Genomic DNA, 7,537 nt, shown 5'->3' on the forward strand with positions numbered 1-7,537 from the left:
TAATAACGATTAAGTTAAAATCGTCACATCGATGATATTGGATCATCGATCGGGATTATGATAATATTAATACAATGGGTACATGATTCATGGGCTAGTAAGAGTACAAGCCCATCATAATAAAGTATTAAAGTAATGGAATTTAATAAATTAATAGAATTCTAGTTGGACTAGAATAAAATCCATTAGTTGTATTAATACATGGTATTAATTTATTTAAGGAAATAATATTGATACCATAATTTATAACTTGCACCCAAAGGAAAATATAATATATAATATATATTATATATATAAGCATCGAGAATTACATTTAAAAATGTTTTGAAATGATATTCTCAACAATCTTAATTATATATATATATGTAATAATTAAACTTGTTTAATTAGTTTACATATATAATAAAGAAGAGGAATAGGCTCTCTCCCTTGTGCTCTCTCCCTTGTGCTCTCAACATTCTAGCATGCAATTTTTGAAATTGCTCTCTCCCTTGTGCTCTAAGGATTTCGGCCACCCTAATCAATAGGGATTTGAGTCGTCACTCCTTGTTTATTCAATCCAAACGCAAATTTCTTCTTTTCTCTCTAGTGCAAGTTAGAAGAGGAATAGGCAAACTGGTCGTGAACTTCATTCGAAGATTGAAGAAGGAGATACTCCAGTTGATCGTTCGTAGAAAATTACAACAAGAGCTATATCCGCTAATTCCGGAATAGTTGGTGTCAAGTGAGATATTCACTAAAGGTATAATTTCGTAAACATCCTATGAATGTCAATTAAATCATATGAGTGTCCAAGCATGTTTTGAATATCAAGACGAAAAATTTTAAACTTCCGTCGCGTCTTGGGCACGAGAACACGGTACTCCAACGCCCGCAACTCAATGAATCCTCCAGCATTCATCTAAAAGAGTGTAGCTGAGAACCCCACTCGTGATCATCTTTGTTCTCTTGTTTGAAAACTACTGAAAAAGACCATAAATCCAAATTCCATGATGAACATATTGAGAATATCTGTTAATATTAATTTGATTTGCATTTTTGTCCTTATCATGCTCCCGTCCGCTGTTATTGACATCGTTTTGACTTTTGAGGTATTTTGAATTTGAAATATCTCTCGTGCCATGCCACAGTATTTTTGAAATTAATTTTTTTTTTGTTAAATTAAATATATAAAAAAATAAAACGATTTACGAGTTATGTTGGATTGATTCAGCTCGGATTAACCTCATTTTATTAAATTAAAAAGATTAAATATCATGCATATATTATCAAATATGTCTAGCACTTGTAAGTTCATCATCTCTTTTGTTTTTAAAACACAAGATTACTTGTTCCCAAAAAAAAAAAAAATCACAACAAGATTACATACATTAATTTTTAAAACATTTATTTATTTTTTATTTTTCCCCTTAAAAAAACATTAGTTTTTTTATTTTTACTTTTCATCTTTATCACAGTTCAGCTTGGACTGAATTTTTTAAACCTTTCAAAAAAAAATTCTAGGTTTTGAAGAACAGCACGTTCTATTTTTAATTTTCGTGGGCGACATTTCAATAGGATTAGACGAGAAAGATTAAATATTAGAGATTAGTGATAATTATAAAGAGAGGAAGGAATGAGAAGATGAACAAAATGACAAATGACATAATGACTTATAGTTTTGAAGAATTTTATATTATTTAATAATTTATAGATTTGTTAAATTCTGTGTACACGTTTTTTTAAAAAAGCTTTATGCACTTTTAATCTTCATGCTATGATATTAATTGTCGAACAATTTGGCAAATAAAATGGATAATATATGTATTATAAAAATAGATTTTGTTGATTTTTTTCTACTTAGTGTTTTTTTTAAAAAAATAAAATTAAAAATTGCGGATTGATCCTATCTAACTTGCAATCCAAAGAGGGTTAAGATTGGATTGGGTTGAGGTTTTCTTGACCCCTCAAGTTTCCGTTTGACCGTGGATTGTGATGAGTTAGATTGGCTCGTTGTGACATCGTTAATCACAACACTTATATTCGGATCAACGATACAAATCATACCTCTTCCGGATGATCACATCCATTGGATACCAGTCTTGACTTATCATATGTCAATCGTTTGATCCAAGAAAGTGTTGACAGGGGAAATCGAACTCTTGACCTCTGACCAAACGTTCACCTACTGCATCCCTTGAGGGCGAAAATTGAGTTTGTTATTTTTGCTTTTACACAATTTATCCTCATGCGGGCTAGAAATGGATCGAATTTCATTTTCGTGGGCCTGATAGAGCGATCGGGCCCAATGAACCCAGTTGCCGTCCATAGAAACCCACTTACTTGTGTTTGATATATCCTATCCTAACAGGGCAAAGTAGAGGTTTCGGATCCAGGCCTACTAGTCCCATAGTCCACCTATTGGTATTGGACAAAGGGTTTCACAAGCGAAACACCACAACCTCCTTAACAACCTTAAGATCACACCCCTCCGACGCTATCTATTGTCTTCATGTCATGCGTTCTAGCTAGTAACATCCATTAAAACTCATCTAAACTAACTTAGACAACATTTCACAGCATAAACCCCATTTCCGAGTCGCATAATTATAAACTTCTCATTGCTCATCGTGACGATGGGTACATGCGAAACCCGAAATGCAAAGTGGGCCATCAATGCACCTTTTAGCATCGTGCACAGGTGAACTTGACTTCTGTTGATGCATTGCATCTCCTTTACCCTCGATTGACATGATTTGAATTCGATATAACAATTTTTTTCCGGTCATTTTTGCATATTATAATGATTACCAATTTTCGTTTTTTTTTCCTCTTTCAATATAATAAATCTGAAAATTAGTGTTAAATCGATATTTAAGTTAAATAACCATTTCCTTTAAAATTAATCTTCTTGCTCTGTCACATATGACATATCTACCCAATTGAATATGTTTTGTTTCAGTTCAAAAACTATTGCGTTCCACATACAACAAATCTCGAAAATCTGAATTATTTAAAAAAAGGAAAAAAAAAAATATTAAAGAGCATATGCTAACCTAAATTCATTCACAATTTTCAACATCGATCCCATCATTATTTGGGACAACAATAGTAACTTTCTCATTTCAAACTCCCATATACAAATATTAGAGAACTATGGAACACTAGCTACACCAGTAGAACCCACATCAGAGCCAGGATTAACGTCCACAGAGCCAAAAACTAAGCCATCTCCAAGACCAGCATAAGAACCACGGTCGACATCCACAGAACCAATAGTTGAAAAATATTCTTCGAAGTCGGTTGGACTTTTGAAACCCCACCACCCAAAAAAAATTATTAATAAGACAATCTCAAACTAGAATATACTAACTCTCAAGAAATGATGAAAAAGGAATGAAGAGGAACCAGCTAAAGAATGATTTTGGATGAACCATACCATTTGAAATCATATGCAGACATGTTCAGGAGGGATCGTAACTCCACCATCATCCTAAAATATAAAACGACAATCAACTTCCTAACATCACATGCCAACAAAAAGAATCTAATGATATAAAAAGCTCAGCTTTTGATGATGCCATTATATTTATGATCCAAGATTTTAAAGCTATTCTAAGATTAAGGCTGCATACGATATACTCTGACATCAACGATCAACTCAATGAATCCTCGAGCATTCATCTAAAAGGAATTTACCATAAGAATCCCTTTCTATGTTCTCATTATCTTATGATAATCGATAATTTAGAGACAAAATGGGCATAACTATCATTCAATTAAAACAAGCAAACAACCATTAGTTTGAAAAGTGAAAAGAGATTGAGAATATTATTTAACATTAATTTCAATTGTCCCCAGCATCTGTGCCTATTGTAGGATGGATTTTTATAAGATTGTAAACCAAGATATTTTGTTAGGCATCACTATCAACAAAACACATAACCATTAGCAATCAGAAGATGAACTCAAGTAAAACATTCATATTAAAAATCGACCAGCTAGGACAAAACGGCTAGGATGGCACCTTGATCTGACAAAGCAAGACATCCTCAGTCGCACACGAACTATAGAAAACACCTCGAAAATAACAGCACTCGTCACTTTCGGTCTCCCGGGCCCTGAATGTCATGCAGTAATAATATGATGGAAAACGGTTGAGCTTGACAACCTCCTCAAGAATGAAATTCTTGCTCTGTGACCAGAAGAAAAAAATGCAAAGAAAAATTGTGTAGTGTATTAAATAATCAGGACTGTGGATAAAATTAGATTAGATATAGAAAAATGTCCCAACATTTTTCTGATTGTAGAGTTTCAAGCATTGGTTCGCCATAACATCGATCGACTCCCACCCCTTCACATTAAAACAGGTTCTCGTTACACCAACACCGGAGTGACGTGGGTCATAATAGCCGTCGCACATCTGCCAACAAATATATATATATATATATATATATATATATAGAGTTCTTTTATGGTGCCCAACACTATCTGCCCACTTTTCATTTAAGGTTTTACCCAGGACGGTGATAGTCCAAGATCGGGTTCAGTATGTGTGGCACCCACTGGATCTTCGGAGCAGCGTGCGCACACTGGAGGCGCCTATGAACTGAGCATGATTTTCCAGATATGATCCCAGTTACCCAGATCATTCATAGTTCATGTTGCATACATCATATAGACCTGTATATTCAATACTTTACGTACTGGGCGTTAGCGCTCACGTCCCTGCTTTTATCTCGGACACCCCATTCGACGGGGCAGGTTTTGCAGGTGGACCAGGAGCGAGATCAGTAGTTGATCGGTGACCAGGGCTTGGTAGCAAGGGTCATCAGAGGATTTCTAGATTAAGATTTTATTCGGTATATATTCGATTTGGTTGTATCAAGATTTATTTATCTTGGAATTGTTTATCTTTAAGATTTTTCGCTGTTATTTCTCTGATTATGTTTAATTAAGTTAAATGCATGCTTAAGTTCTGATTAGTAGGTGATCACGGCGCGGGTCACTACATTTATGGTATCAGAGCATGCATAGTAATCTTGGGAACTAGATTGTTGGAATTGGGTTTAACCTTTAATCATCATGTAGATGGCGGGTCATGGTGACGAGAGTAGTCAAGGCAACATAGGTGGACGCTGGGGTGATCAGGACGATCGAGAGCATCGTCGGGGCCGTCATCACCATCGCCATGATGATCGCAGGCGTTTCAGCATGCATAAGTTTATGCAGATGGATCCGAAGCCTTTAGTCGGAGGAGAGTCACCAGAGGATGCGGGGAACTGGCTACGACGTATGGAAGTTTGTTTCCGGGAGTTTCGATGCACTGAGGAGAAGCGGATGGAGACTCTTGATTTCCTGGTCGAAGGACGAGCTCGGAAGTGGTGGGATTCTACTTCTGCGCCTTTTATTGCAGCCCGAGGAGTTGCTACCTGGGATGATTTTCGCACGGCTTTTCATAAGCTGTATTTTTCTCCTGCTCTCCGACAGACGAAGACAAGTAAACTGCTGGGTTTACGGCAAGGATCAATGTCGATTGAGGAGTACCAGTTGAAGTTCTTTGAGTTGTTGCCTTATTGTCCCCAGATTTCCGATAGTTCAGAGGCGAAGTATAATCTGTTCCTCCAAGGCCTTAATCCGGAGATTCATGACCGAGTTGCTGTGGGAGATGACATGACTTACGAGGGTTTAGTGAGTCGATGTCACCAGGAAGAGGACAACATTCGACGCAACAGGTCATTCATCTTGTCAAGACCCACGAGTTCTTTGGGTCCCCGTACTCAGTCGTTTAAGAAATCCGGATCTTTTTCATCTACAGGATCTGGTGAGACTCGTCAGTCGGGCAAGAAAAAGTTGCATTGTGATCATTGTGGGAGAGATCATCCCACTGAGAATTGTAGAGCCGCTGCTGGAGCTTGTTTCATCTGTGGAAGTGTTGATCACTTCAAGAGAGATTGTCCCAAGCGTAGCGGACAGAGTGGACAAGTATCTAGGATGGGATCTCAGGTGAGTAGACAGTCTGAGGCATCAGTACAGCAGAGGACCCAGAGTAGGCATCATGGAGATGGTCAACAGTCTCGGATGCAGGGTCAGATTTATGCTTTGCAGGGATCTCAGACGCAGTCAGAAAAGAATGATGACACTCAGAATGATTTTGACGGATGATGTATTTGAGTATTCCATTTGATAATTCTGTTTTGTGATAACAGAATGTTAATAAGTGGTATTCTGACAATCATGTGGATTTATGATTTGGGAATTTTCTAAATTTAAATTCCAAGTATTTTCTGATCAATATTCAACTGTGTTGAATTAGTTGATATTTGCATAACCAAGGATTAGAGTTGTGCTAGTTTTCAGATGATCAGTTCTAGGATTTTTCCTTTGATTCAAAAAGTCAGTGATTTGACATAGTGCCAGAGTTGACTTGTTTCCTCAGATACTCAGTGTTTGAGTAATTGTTTATTGATGATGGATTTTCATCATACTTTTAGTGATGCATTATACCAGGTGCTGAGGACTGTGCTGGATTGTTCAAAGACGGGATAGGAAGCTCGACCTACGCCGGTGTTTTCTGGGAGGTTTATTCCAGATAGGCTATTGGGGGAGGCTACCTGAGTCTTGATATTTTGCACAGTTATAGCAAGGGGTATAATTACCAAAAGGAATATTCTTATGAATTTTATATTGGTACTGGATTAGTGCCAAAATAATTGAAAGTTATCGTCTGACTTTATCAGAGATACAGATTTTAGTTTCCGTTGACAGAATGGTCTTGGAAAGGATTCTTTGACAAGAGTACATTCTGGATGGAAAGTTTTCGCAGGTGGTACTGGGGGAGAACCAGGAGATTCGATCAGTATAGTCTGGCCTTAGTAGAGTTTTAGATAGTGATCGGGGGCATGATCAACATGGTGATTTGGGTTTCTTATTAAGTGATTGTAAGACTTATTTGGATGGTTTTCCCATGAGATTAGAGATATGATTTTGAGTTGTCAAGTGATTACAATTTTTCATCAGGACACAGTGATGATTGATAATGAGAGAATAAAGAATTTGTTGTTCTTATTCAAGTCCATATTGGTACATAAGATGTTTATTCAGTATTTTACTGCATTCAGTACTTAAGATTGTTCGAGGACGAAATATCTTAAGTAGGGGGAGAATGTAGTAGCCCAGTTCCATTTTACAAGATTAGGTGATTTTAAACATGTTAGAAAATGACATATAATTTTAAAAGTATCAAAACATGTTTAAGGAGTCCTTATTTGGTTAAAATAAGTTGAAAATCAGATCCGGAACGTCCGAAAATGGTAGGGTAGGTCCCGAGGGTCCAAAACCAGTTCGGAAGCACCCGGAAACGGTTCGGAAGAAGCGGTTCGATCGGAGCTTCCGAACCAGTTCAGAGCTTCCGATCCCTGTTCGGAGCTTCCGATCCCTGTCAAGTGCCAAGTGTCTTCGAGGATTGAACACGTAGCTGCAGGTGGAGATCGGAGCTTCTGATCCTACAATCGGAGCTTCCGATCGTGGCCTATAAATATGGGTTCCGAGGGCCACA

At 37.2% G+C, this 7,537-nt stretch overlaps 1 long non-coding RNA gene across 1 annotated transcript; it reads right to left on the bottom strand.

The window, feature by feature from the left end:
- Window positions 1-3,418: 3,418 nt before the first annotated feature.
- Window positions 3,419-4,402, bottom strand: LOC140894446 (uncharacterized). Its single transcript, XR_012153829.1, has 3 exons — window positions 4,274-4,402; window positions 4,007-4,174; window positions 3,419-3,472 (listed from the first exon to the last, which is right to left on the bottom strand). It is a non-coding gene; the product is annotated as an uncharacterized lncRNA (long non-coding RNA).
- Window positions 4,403-7,537: the final 3,135 nt, after the last annotated feature.

The sequence above is a fragment of the Henckelia pumila genome, chromosome 4 (genome assembly GCF_033568475.1).
Source record: "Henckelia pumila isolate YLH828 chromosome 4, ASM3356847v2, whole genome shotgun sequence".
Lineage (NCBI taxonomy): Eukaryota > Viridiplantae > Streptophyta > Magnoliopsida > Lamiales > Gesneriaceae > Henckelia > Henckelia pumila.